This window comes from Sciurus vulgaris, assembly GCF_902686455.1.
Source record: "Sciurus vulgaris genome assembly, chromosome: 12".
NCBI lineage: Eukaryota > Metazoa > Chordata > Mammalia > Rodentia > Sciuridae > Sciurus > Sciurus vulgaris.
The window spans coordinates 57658490-57672370 of record NC_136473.1 but is presented as its reverse complement, the minus strand read 5'-3'; positions in this window follow the sequence as shown (position 1 = coordinate 57672370).

Sequence of the window (13881 nt, the reverse complement as noted above, 5' to 3'; positions counted from 1 at the left end):
GGTTCTGGAGCTGGAAATTCCTTTTGTTTGGAGCCTTTGAAGAAAGGTCACTGCTAAGTTTTAGGACAGTAGTCACTCCAAAGGGCTTCTGAGAAGGGTTTCTTCTCCCTGCTGGCTGACCACAGCTTTGCCTGGGAAGCCAGGTGCTTCCTTCAGCTTCTCAGGGAGGTACTTTTGTCCTTTTTGCAGATTCTTCCTGGCGCCATGGTTTCACTGTCCCCCCATAGCCTGGTCAGGTCCTTCACATTATTCCAGGAAATCCTAGACATCCAAGCCCTTCTGCCACCATAGGGCTGGGAGTTGCTGCCTCCGTGGAGGGAAAAAGGGATTCTGGGAGGTGTGGGGTGTGTGCTATCTGAGCAACAGGCTAATGGAGCTCCTGTCAGCTTCCTTGCATAGCCAAAGGTTGACACCCTCCCTGAACAAGATGGTGGCGGGAGGGTCAAAGCCAGCAGCAAACAGGAGACTCTCACTGGCTTTTCAGATAATGCAGACGATAAAGCTCCCAAAAGGACTCCAGATAAGGGCTGAGATGCATTCAGAGGTCCCTGGTGGTTGCTGGGAGCAGTCTTACTCAAGCGTGGCTGGTTCCAGAAAATAAGGAACCACTTTAGGGATATTTCATAGGAATCCAAACACAGGAAGAGCTATAAAGCCCAACTTCAAAGGAACAGTAATCCATTCAGAACCCCTCTCTCCTACTACACAGGAGCCTCGGCTCTCTTGTCTCTCTGACCAACTTGCTTTCCACCACCTCTTAACTCTGGCATTGCCTTAACAATACCATCTTTTGGTACCTCTGCTTCCCCATTCTGAATTAACCAAAATAATCCAATCAGTCTTTCTCAGGCTGAAGCTCCATCTATACCAATAGTCAGGTAATCTCAGGTAAGACACTTACCTGGTGCAAGCCCTGGATCCATTTAGGAGGAATTATGGGGACAGATACCTTTGGCAGGCATGATGACAATGACTGGCATCTGTCAAAAGTTCTCTGCCACCTGCCCCATGTTAGCGTGAGGTGGGGACTGAAGAGGGTAATACACCAAGTACTGGAAATTCTTATCTGGAACATTCTCACCAGGTGACCTCAAACTTCTTGAGGTGCATTCCCAGTGCTTGCAACATGCCTGGCACAAGAGCCCAGGTGTACTACCACCAGGAGTTGGCAGGGTTTATTAGTGACTGCTCAAAGAACACAGAGGATGGTTGCCCCGTTTACTGATGCTCTTGCCCTTGAATTCTCCTCAGCGCTGCCAGCTGGGGTTTATACTGGGCAAGGATGTCCAGAAGCAGCAGCTTTGTCTGCAGAGTCTTGTGCTTGGCAGAGGGGCTGCCACCCCTGGAATGCAAGCTAGGCCCAGCTCAGGGGCAGGAAGGCCCCCAAGTGCTGTTGGACTTGGACACAGTAGTGTCTCCGAGGGACGCATGGGAAGGAGCATGAAATGATTCTGAAATTCCTGATTTTCTGTGGTATGGTGGGAGTGTTCCTCTGAGTCTCCTCTGATTCCCTTGGCCACACTTTCTGGTCAATTTTACTTCCTTGGGTCATTTTTGAAGGGCCCTTGGCCAAAGGAGCTCAGAGGGATCATGAGGCTGGACTAACAAAGGCTGTCCAGGAGGCAGGGGCTGAGCTCTCTCTTGCTTACACAAATGGAAAAACTGAGAGGTCATTTGACTCCAGCAAAATATCCCTCTGAGAAGCCTGCTGATCTCCAGCTAACCACTAAAGACTGGAGAATGCATTCCAAGCCAGCTTTAGCAGTCGCCACAGAAATTGCCTAGTAACCAGGGAGCAGCCGATTGTGCCGTTCTGCTGAACACCACACATTTGAATAGTTCCCTGAGTAGCTGAATGGGAGATGACCTTGAGCCACTTTGCTTGTGATTTCAGGTGTCTTTAAGATAAAACCCATGCAAAGTAGAGGATGGTAAAAATGCAGAATGCAATGAAGTCCACTGCAAGGGGATTAGTTCCTATCAACTGACCCGATCCCTCCTCAAGCAGCACAGGATCACTGGGCTCCATAGAAAAGGCCAGCAAAGTCATGAAGGTTGTCATCAGAAATGCCATGCCTTAAGGGGGAAAGAGGGCACAGGCCTCAGGATGTGGGTTTTCCTCTCCTTACCTTCTGAACGTCTCAGAGACTCCAGGCAGTGGCAGGAACTACAGTGCTCCATCCCTACAAGTGCCCACTATGAGGACCAGTCCCAAACTGTCCCCACAAGCAACTTGAGACAGGCTGCTCCCCAGCCTATGCAGTGTTCATTGCAATCAACTTAAGCCACCAGGAGACTGGAACTTTCCTGAACCTGCTTGAGATAAACGCGCTAATCATATTGGATGACTACATGACATTTGAATGGGACAGGTTCACCATAATTTATATCACCATTTCCTTACTTTGCTCCTGTTTTTTGAATTTTTAGTACAATATTCTCTTAGAAAATACTAGAGGAATATGGTGTCTTTTCCTGAAAAAAGGGGATCTCCAAAGTAAAAAAAATTGGTCAAAGAAGATGAGTATCTTTATGACTCAGGCCCAATTACTTTCCAAAGTATCCGTACCATTTTACAATGTCACCATCAATCTAGGAGGAGTACCACTTTCAGCTTGGCTCCACCGGATTTTTTTTTTTTTTTTTTTTTTTCAGATATTTTTCTAATTCAAACAAGATCAGGTGTGTTCAGGGTGGTATGGCCATAGCCTAGTTTGCTAATTCAGCAGTTAAAAATATACTACCTTATCCATGTTTCAAGTGTTATTTCTTGGATTACTAGTCAAATAAAATACATTCCCATGTTTATTGATTATATTTCCCCATTTCTAAACTATCTCTTCCCATCTCCCATGGTTGGAGTGTCCCTCAGAGGATTCCCATGTTGGGAGGGTTGATCCCAAGTGTGGAGATGCTGAGACGCAATGGAACCTTTAAGTTGTGGGGCCTAGTGAGAGATCTTTAGGTAACTGGGGTTATGCCCTTGGAAAGGTTTAAGATAGCTTTCATGGCACCCTTGCTCTTATAAGAATGAGTTATTATAAAAATAAGTCTGACTCTGAATCCCTATCTGGCTTCCCATTTTGAGATGTGATCTCTTCCTCCCACTCATACTCCTGCCATTGGGACACCATCCACTATTGGAATCTCACCAGAGGCCAAACCACTGGGGAGGTCTGATCCTTAAACTTTGCTTCTCCAAAACTGTGAGCTAAATAAACCTCTTTTCTTTATAAGTTTAACTTTCCTCAAATATTTCATTATAGTAATGAAAACCGAACTAATATACCATCCTTTGCCCACATACCTGTTGGAAGTTTAGTATGTTTTTGGTGCACATATATCTGATATCATGCTTTGTGATATTTGCTGTGCATGTACTATAAGTTGCAAATCTGTTGTTTGCCTTACAACTTCACTTGAATGACTAGCGGGTCATTCAAATGTAGCAGGTCACAATGGAACCCCAATACTTCCTGCACTATCCCTGGTCTTCCCAATCTCCGTACATGAAAATATAGTACACCCTAGTCCAAAACTCAGGGGTCATTCTTGATTCCTCTTTTTCTCTAGGGCCACATAGCTCATCAACCCACCTGTTTTTCATCTCTAGTCCCCCTCAGCCCAATCTGTGTCTAGTCACTATTTATCACATAGCCTTGTTTTCTTCTTCTTGGTACCTGCTACAAACAGGCCTACTCTTGTATGTGCACTCATGTACTTCTTTATGGTTCATAGCCTGTCTAGATTCTGGAGTCTAGAATACAAGCTACCTGAGGGCAGGGCCTTGTCTGTCTTATATACCATGGTATGCCCACTGTCGGTAGCAGCATCCATCCCTCAATGGACGCTCAATAAGTACATGTAGGATGAATGACTGCATGAACTTTGCCCTTTTAACCTGTCTAAATTTATATGAAGGAGACCAGAGGGCACCAAGGGCAAGCGTGGGATTTGGTAAATAGGTGGTTCTAGGTTATGCTGGGGCTCTACCACTTATTCTAGAGTCTAGACAAGTTACTGAATATCCCTACACCTCAGTTTACTCATATTTAAAAATGAGAATAGTGTCAGGGATGTAGCTCAGTGGTGCAGGCTAGCATGTGTGAGGCCCTGGGTTCAATTCCCAGCACTGGAAGAGAATCATGAAACCATCTTCATAGGTTTGGAAGATGCACTGGGTAACATGGGCAAAGTGCTTAAAAATAGAGACTGATTGTGACAACACTTGATAAATGTCAAACTCATTCAGTGTTTATTTTTTTCCCTGTGGTTTCTGGGCTTAGAAGTCATTCCCTTCTTTACAGTAAGGCCCAATTAATGTTCAGTTAGATTTTTACTTTAGTCTTTAGGGTATATGTTTAAAAACATTTAAAAGTGCTCATCTTGAATCAGTTGGGAACCTAGTTAGGAGTATTAAATGAGGTGACTTCTAAATGGTCTTGGTACCATTTGTGGACTCATCTTTCCTATTCATTATGCTTTCTTTATCATACATTTGATTTTTAATATAAAAGAATTTTTCTGCTTTCTAGTCCCTCTTGGGTTGGGACTACACTTTACACCAAGCAGGTCAGACACCCACCCTCGCCTGGCTCCTGGAAGAGTTTCTTGTTCTCCAGTTGCAGCTTCAGAACTCTGATGTCCTTTTGACAAGTGCATTTGTTCTGGGCCCAGTCCCTCGCAAGAGTACGCACCCTTTTTGCTCTTGGGTTCCTTGAGATGCCAGTACATCCTGATATAAATGTCCCCTTTTCATTTGTGCCAACTTAAACAACTTTCTGTATCTTATGACTAAAAGAACCCAAAGGTAAACTTCACCTTTATAATGATCCAAGGAATATCCCCCGCTGACAAGGCCACATTCCCACATGCTACAGAGTAGTGTGCTGTCCCCAACACGTCATCCAAAAGTATCTACCAACAGGATCAGCAGAACCCAGGAAGACCTTCTAGATCATCTGCTTGGTGGGCCAGACATACCTACCCTGTCACCATCCCTGTGACTGTGCTTAAAGATTCAGACAAATCCCAGAAGCCTGACACCTCAGCAGATGGTGATAAGACTAAAGAAATAATGGAAGTTCTTGCAAAATAAACATAAACATTCATTATTATTTATCATTTATTATTTATTATTATTTATCATTCCATTTTGAAAGGAATATGGGATACCATACAAATTAGATGTCAGTGATAAAATTTGAAATTGTTTTGAATCTGAGGCTCTAACTGCATCTTGAATATTTATCAGGAATATTGTTTCTTAGACAACAAAAGCACCAAGTGGAGAGACTGCTTTGCGACTGCCCTGACCATGGGTTATATCCCACCACTTGTTGGGTTTTAAAAATCCTTCATGGTAGTTTGGTTTTGCAGAAAGAGGTTGGTTTTGACCTTGTGGGGGTGTCTTCTATTTGGCCCTCTCTTTCAAACTTGAAGTTTAGAAAGGGAAGCCTATCAAAGCAAATGTGTTCTGGGTTCCAGTTAAGATAAGTTACGAAGGCAAGAAGGCTGACAGAAGGGAAAAAGAAGAGCTGACGGGGCAGAAGGAGAAGAAAACTTGTGACTTCCCTCCCCCAGGCAGAGGGAAAAGTGACTTAGCCTGATGGACAGATGAATGCTCCATGGAAGCAGGAAAACCCACCGAGCTTGCGCATTTCCCATCAGCCCTGCACCTGCTGGGATCTCCTGGCTGGCAAGGACTCTGTACACTCACCTGGTGTCCCCAGCACAGGACACCCTGGGGCCTTTTTCCTACCCAGTCAGATGCCAGAGGGCGTGGCTGTCTTCCAGTTACAGACAGAGCTAAGAACAAAAGTCACTTCACCTTCCATTGGTGCAGCGATGAAAGCATTCCAAAAGGTTAGCAACTGCTAAGAGATCTTGCATAAGCCCTGGGCTGAGCCCTCTGGATTTATTCAGTAAGACTCCAACTTAGAAAGTGAAAACTCTGCCACCTGATTTGTGCTGCTCCACATTTACTCCTCTGTCCTTACCCTTCCTTGTTTTTGTCACATATCCACAGTCCTCCTTTTAAAAGACCCATGGGGTTGTTGCATTTCCAACCCCTTCGCCCTTCCTGTTTTCTGGGGTGTCTCCACGGAAACCTACCTCAATGTGAATGCAGAGGGAAAATAAAGACCCTGCACGTGTGCTAGGACCACTGCAAATGTTAAAAAATTAAACTGGAGGTGCAGAAACAGCCCCAGGCCCAGATCTAAGACATTCCTCCTGTCCCCATTCTCCTTCTTCTCAGGGCCTGACCAACTTCAGGTGGATACCTCAGGAGAAACAGAGGCCAAGTAGTTTTGTTCTTGTTACCATATCCAATTCAAAACAGCTCCTGCTAGCAGCAGAGGGCCTGTATTTATCAGGAAACGCTGGTGCCCTTGTTTCTCCCACCTGGTTATTCAAACATTTAGAGCAATGATTTACATATACCCATTAGGAATCCTCCTCAATGCAAATGAGTTGCTGTCAGAGGGAATCATTTTTCCATGACCTGGAGATTTGGTTGAAGATGATCAAGTCTTCCAGGAAAGAAAGGCAAGCGATGAGTTTACGTGGATGTCCCTGGCTTACCCTACCCTACAGTTAAATGTGAGGTGGAAGCCAAATCTTCCATTGGCCAAATAATTCATTTCCAAGTTAAATTTCTATGGCTCTCCCTGGTCTGAAGATCATGCACAGATGATTCAGGAATTGTCAGAGTGGATTGTCCTTGCCTGGCAGACACCTTAGCACCAATTTTAGACTCCCTACATCTAATGGACCTATAGAAGACCCAGATGACTCAGGCAGAAATTGACTGATTTAACAAACACTTTCATGAATAGCTATCGCATGCCATGGACCTTGCCAGGCTTTGATGGTGGAAATTCCTAAATCATTTCTCATCTGGATCTTCCTAAGGAGATTTGGCTCTAAAGAACTCTTAACCTCTTAACGCAACCCTGGTTTCACTAGAGTCTCAGATTCTTGAACTATGACTCCTCCCACCTGTGTGACTCTCCCTTTGAAAGCCACAAAGAGAAAGGAAAGAAGGAGAATCTAGGGCCCCTTTCCTCCTTGTACCAAACCCCACATTGAGTTTGGCCCTGAGAAAACCTTTCCTGTTTGTGACTACATGGGTTCTGGTTCCTTTGGTAGGAACAGATTAAGCAAATTGCATCTGGAAATTCACAAGGGGGCAGACAGTGCTTCACAGTGTTATGGAGGCCGCATGTCTTCCCCATTTATTGGTGCTCTTTCAAGTGTTCTTGTTTGCTATCTATTACTATATAATTAACTATCCCAAAATTTAGGATCTTAGAACAAGGTTTTATTATTTCTCACAAGTCTGAGAATTAGCTGGACCTGGTTGGGTAATTGTTCTGCTGTATGTTGTATTGAGTGTGGCTGGGCTGGAATGCTCAAGCATTGAATGTCTTCCTCTGGTCTGATACCTTTGCGAGTGTCTAGAAGAGCCCATTCTTCTCATTATTCAGTAGTCTGGTTTGAGCTCATTGACACAGTGGTGGAATAATTCCAGGAGATCCAAAGCAGACGTGATCAAGTCTTGCAAGGCAGAGGCCTAGGCCCAGTGGACTGGCACTTGTTCCAAATTGTTTTGGTCAGATCAAGCCACAAGGTCATTCCTGGTTCAAGGAGGAGGAGATAGACTCCATCTCTTGATGGGGGAAGTGGCATGTGGTCATGGGCGGGGAACAATTGTAAGCATCATCTCTGAAAACAACTGACCATGCCAATGAAAGAAAGTCAGAAAAGGGATAAATTTTGTGTGGCTCGGGTAACACACAAGTTGCTACTTTTTGATGTTAAAATTCTTCCATGTGGCTGGGTGTGGGGGCATATACATGTAATCCCAGCTACTACTACTTAGGAGGCTGAGGCAGGAGGATCACAATTCAAAGCCTGCCTTAGCAACTTAGCAAAGCCCTCAGCAACTTTCTGAGATCCTGTCTCAAAATAAAAAATAAAAGGGCTGGGGATGTGGCTAAGTGGTTAAGCACCTTAGGTTCAACATCCAGTGCCAAAAGCCGAAAAAGAAAAAAAAAAAAAAAAATATATATATATATATATATGGGGGTGGTTACAGAAGTGTATACATTTTGTCCAAAATCACTGAATTGTATAACTTAAAACAATGCATTTTATGGTGCATAAATGCTACCTCCATGGAGTTGATTTAAAAAAAAAATTAAAGCCTATATACTATAAATGTTCAGAAAGGTTAATTTGAAATGTGGTTAAATAAAACCAGTGTCAGGGTAAACTATATTTACAAACAATAGCAAATTCCTTGCGGGGGGCGGGAAAGGAAACAAAGAACTAAAAGGGCGTTTTGTTAGTTCCAAAGCAGGATGTGAGCGAACGTGACCATGTCCTCCTGCTGCGATTACATTTAGAACTGGTTGCTATCATTTCCAGAGTGTCCAGTAGGTGACTCTTGGTATTTTATAGATCACTGAAAGAGTGACTACATCCTGCTTTCTGGGGTCCAGGAAGGACTGGAATTACCTCAGCAGACACAAACAACAAAATGTGTTTGCCTCTAGCTGAGCATGGGAAGGGATATTAATAGCTAATCATGTTAGGCCATCTTGGAATTAAACTGATACCAGCAATGGAGAAAATTAATTTTTAGTGAACTTTACAGATCATTGCAGGAATTTCCTAGCTTCAAGAGTCAAGATCCTGCAAAACAGCACTTTGATATTTTTATCAAGCATGAGTAGTTGAATTCCCATGGTTTAAATGCATGTGTGATATTATCCTACTCTGGTTTTCAAGGTGAGAGGTTTTTTTTGCAAAGTTTGTGCTTTCCTGTAGCTAAAGAAACACTAGGCATAGCAACACTGAAGGGACAATAGATGTAGTATTTCCTGATGCCACCATAGTCATAATTAAAAATATAAATAAGCAAATTTCAGCAGTAAATATAAATAAATTACTATATCTATCATCATTTCTTGAATTTATTGAATATAATAAAACAGATATACACCCCAAAAATAAACTGATCCTGCAAAAAAGATAACCTGGATAAAGTTTGCACATTCAATGGAGTCTAGACAGTGTCAAGAATTATTATCCTGGGGCTGGGGTTGTTGCTCAGTGGTAGAGCACTTGCTTGGCACATGTGAGGCACTGGGTTCGATCCTCAGCACCAAATAAAAATAAATTAATTAATTAAAGGTATTGTGTCCATCTACAACTAAGAAAATTTTTAAAAGAATTATTGTCCTGCTAGCTTATTCATATGTACAATGTTTATGTATCAGTTTAATATACTTTTGTAAAAAAAAATTCTCTTACTAATTATCAGAGGAGAATCTCTTCCCACCATTGTGATTCATTCACTCAACAAATATTTTTTTAAAAAAGAAAGAGAAGTATTGTGGAAGACCTGGAGGTAAGCTGCATTGGTCCTCTGCGTCCCACTTGGACACACAGAGACAGCAAGAGGCCTACCAAGCCCTGAGACAGAGCTCTGGAGAAGGAGACTGTCTTAAGAAGGCAGGGAACGGGAACGATTGTTGACATTTTCGTAAGTAGTACAGAGGCTGGCCAAGAACACCCATGCTGGAAAAGCAGTGCACCTATTCCAAGAATGGGAAAGGATAGGGATGCTCCCCTATGGGTGAACCAGTAACTGTGAGGACCAGTGGTTATCACCTGGGGAGCCCTTGGTTGGAAAGGTCAGGCCTGTTTCCTGTGTTTACTATGTATACCAAGCAGTTGGACTCAGAGCTGGAGATCTTTATTAAGAACTCTTCTTTAAATGACACACTTGAGAACACAAGAATTAAGCAGAAATTACTGCATGGATAAAACTCACTGTATCCACATCAATCATGATTTTGATTTATTGCAACCATATCATCAAAGTACCATTAACAGGGACCACTGGATTTGTATTGCCCTGGATAGTAATCTCAGTTTCTATCAAAATCCTACTTGAATTGTAAATTAATAAGGTCAGGCCCAGGGCAAACCCTCTCTGGTATACTTTCTAAAGTAATAAATGAAGGATGCATACCCTCAAGGAAGGGAAAATGGGTCCAGGACCAGACAACCTTCCAGGTTTCCTCTTGAAGGGCTCCTTTTCAGTGGTTTTTCCCTGACTGTATTTACATCCTTAGCTAATGTTGTTATTCCTCCCTCCATAAAAATATGACCGTTGAAACTCATTTTGGAAAATTATTTTACTGAAGAGATGTTGAAAAGGATCTGATTAAATACTATGTTGATGATCATTAAATTATGTACTATTGACAAGATCTGAATTTTATCTTCTTAAAGACTTTTGAGCTGCCTTAAGTCAAAAGTATAAAAATGGCTAAATAGGGCTGGGTGTGTAGCTCAGTGGTAAAGCACTTGGTTATCATGCATTTGGGCCCTTGATTCAATCCACAGCAACATCCCTACACACACACACACACACACAAATCTAAGGGGAGATGTTAGCCAATGATATTCAAAAAACCTCTCCACAATATTGTGGAAAGAAAAAGTCTTCCTAGCACTAGTCCTCTCCAAATAAAGCCATGCATAAGACTTTTCTACCTTGTTTCTGATAAGAGCCATGATAAGAGCCAAGAAATTTTATCAACAGAATCCCCTAGAGGGTATAGGAAGGCTTAGAGACGAGTATTTGATTTTATGGTAGCTCCAATTCTTATGCATTCCTGAGCTCCCATTAACAACTGGGTTCCCCTTCTTTTATGCTCCTTATTAACTTCCTCAAAAGAGAATCTTAATTCTTTATATTCCATTGAATTTTTTGGTTCTGGGTCTCAAAAGCATCCTTCAAAATAAAAAGGATAAAAATCTCCTTTAGAGACATTTCCACAATGCTTCTGGTTTCCAAAGTGCTTATAAACTGTCAAGTGAATCAGAAATCCCAAGGACAAATCCTGATAGAGTCCAGAAGGAAGGGATGACTTCAGCCGAGGCGGCTGACCCAAGGAAGAAGGCCACATCTGTCATCTCCCTGACAGTGTTCCAGGCTGAGCATGAGCTCCTAGAAGCGGGATGTGTGTCAAGGCTTGGCTCACAGCTGGCTACTCATCCGTGAGTGCTCTTGGCCCAGAGTCCTGAGGGAGAGGGGAGGGGAGAGAAAGGTCCAGAGACTTCAGGCACCTCTTCCAAAACCAGAATGGAAACCTGCTCCTCTTGGGGAAAACTGACTCTGAAAGATATTCCTAGCAACTTTCTTACCTGCATCCAACAGAGGAAACTGCTGGGCATCCCTCATGTCCCTCAGATAGGTCCTTCTGCAGCCCACCTGAAAACCCAGTTGTCACCTATTCCTCACTCATTATTTGGATATGATCCCTCTCCATGGCCACTCAAGGCTTAATGAGGACCAGCTGTTCTGTGGTTGCTGCAATAGTCTGCAGCTGTAGCAGAGATCTAACGTGCACTTTGGCTTCTATTTCCTAATCTTATGAACGATTCTGCCTGGTGGTGGGATGGCGGGGGTGGGGGGACGGGTTGAAATGCTTCACCCTCCAGTGCCAGAATAGACAGGCTACCACTTTGTCACAGGGTGACGAATCAATCAGAGTTTTTGACTGCAAATGAAATAATCCACAGTCTAAGATGAAGAGCAAACCAATTTATTGAAGAGTATTTTATGGTTCACAGAATCCCCAGGAAGGGCAGAAAATCAGGTCCAGAGGTTTTACAACCTGCAATGACACCCAAATCCTCTTCCCATCATGGTTGAGAGCAGATGCTGTTGGTACTTTGGATACTGAGATGGACATGATGCTGGGCCCTCTGTCCCTGCTGCCCCTGAGACCTCAAGGGTTGCTTCACTGAGCCTCCAGAAAAGGATTCCTCCAGGGGCCTGTTCATGAAGGGGCCCAGGTCACATGCTTGTGCCCTAACTGCAAGACATCCTGGGGAAATGTAGTTCTAGCCTCAAAGTCTCTAAAAAGAGGATAGATACTCATTCCACAGATGTTAAGAAGCCACAAGTTATGACATGTGCATGACACTTGACCCAAGTGTGACATGGCCCCCCCATTTTCATCACTGTGACCTGAAAACATGCATATGCAGTCACCCCTCAGGATCCTAGGAGTCCCCTCAGATCTGCAGATGTTCAAGTCCCTTGTACAAAATGGCATGATATTTGTATATAACCTGTATCCGTGCCCTTGTATACTTCGAATCATTTCTGGATTACTAGGTTACTTATAATCCCTAACACAAAGTAAATACTATATCAGGAATTGTAATACTTGATTGTTTAGGGAACAATAACAGGGAAAATAAAGTCTATACCTGTTCAGTACAGATACAATTTTTGTTTCAAATATTTTTTGATCTGCAGTTGTTCAATATGCAGACAGGGAACCCACAGATATGGAGGGCCAACTGTCTCGTGTGTGCCTGTGCCTGTATGTATGTGTATATTTTTAAAATCTGCTATTTGTTGCCTTTTGAAAAGATGAGACAGTACAGCAGGTGTATGTATGTTGCTGCTATAACAACTTGACACAAAGTTAGCAGTTTAAAAAACACCATTATTCCTTGAAGTTCTGGTGGTCAGAATTGTGAAGTCAGTCTTAACCAGGCTAAAATAGAGATGCCAACAGGCTGACCTTCCTTCTGGAGGCTCTAGAGGAGAACGTGTTTCCTTGTCCTTTCCAGTTTCTAGAAGTCGCCTGCATCTCAGGGCTCAGGGCTCCTTTTTTGCATGGCCCTTTCTTGTTTTTGTTGTCACATCTACTCTCTCCCATTCTCCTGTCTTACTCTTAAAAGGACTCAGCTAATCCAGGATGATCTCTTCACCTCAAGGTCATTAACTCAATCACTTCCACATAGTTCCTTTTACACATCAGGTAACATAGGCACAAGTCCTATGGATTTAGGACAGAAACACATTTGAGGTCATTATTTGGCCTGCGGCTGTCTGTCTCTAAGGAAGGTCAGCTGGCTGTCTACACAAGGCCTCTGGAGCAGAGTAGATTTCCCCTGGTGACTTGACCATGGCACACAATCCTATCTCCATGCTTGTCAGACTTAGAGATCTTGGCTCAGGTCCATCAGACACTTATGACATTTGAATAAACTAGAATGCCAGTTAATTCATTTATTTCTTTTTTAATGGAAACTATTCCTTTCTAGATGGATCTTCTGGTGTTTGAACCACTGTGTGATTAAATTAACAACCAGAAGTCTGTTTGGTGAGCGTGAACTCAAGCACAGCAGTGCCTGTTCCCAAAGGGAGGCCAGCAAGCTACCCCAGCTGACAACAGAGCTTACTTTCCATTAGCCAGACTCTGTCCTATTCCCTAAGCAAGCTGGACACAACTCCCAACCGCTGGCTTCGTCCCCCTTGTCACACGAGCCTCACTCCTGCCTCCCTCCATTACCAGGTGCCACCTCTTCTTCCTAAATATCTCCCATATCCAACTTCATTTAAAAATCATCTCTCGCTTCCCCATAGTCCAAGCCAGCTCACCTGAACCACTGTAGCAGCCTCCAAGGGGGCCCACTTGTCTCTAGTTTTGGTCCCCTCCTGTCAAATTCTCCAACCTAGAGTCAGACTAATCTTTTTCCATCTGATGATGCTACTGTCTCATTTAAAGCTCTCCAATGGCTTCACATTATCACTAGAATAAAACCACATGTTAGTGCAGATCCTCCCCCCAAGTTAGGATTAAACATGCAAGGATTTTATCTGGGGAAATGTCTGTGACAGAAACGTGGGAGGGAGGTGGAGGAGGCTGGAAGAGCCACCAACTGGGATGAGAGTCTGAACTCAAGGAAAGGAGGGAAAGAATGGAAGGTAGAAGTGTCTTAGCCTGCCCTGCAGACTGAGGAACACAGCAAAGCCACCATGGAGTCCTTGATCCAAAG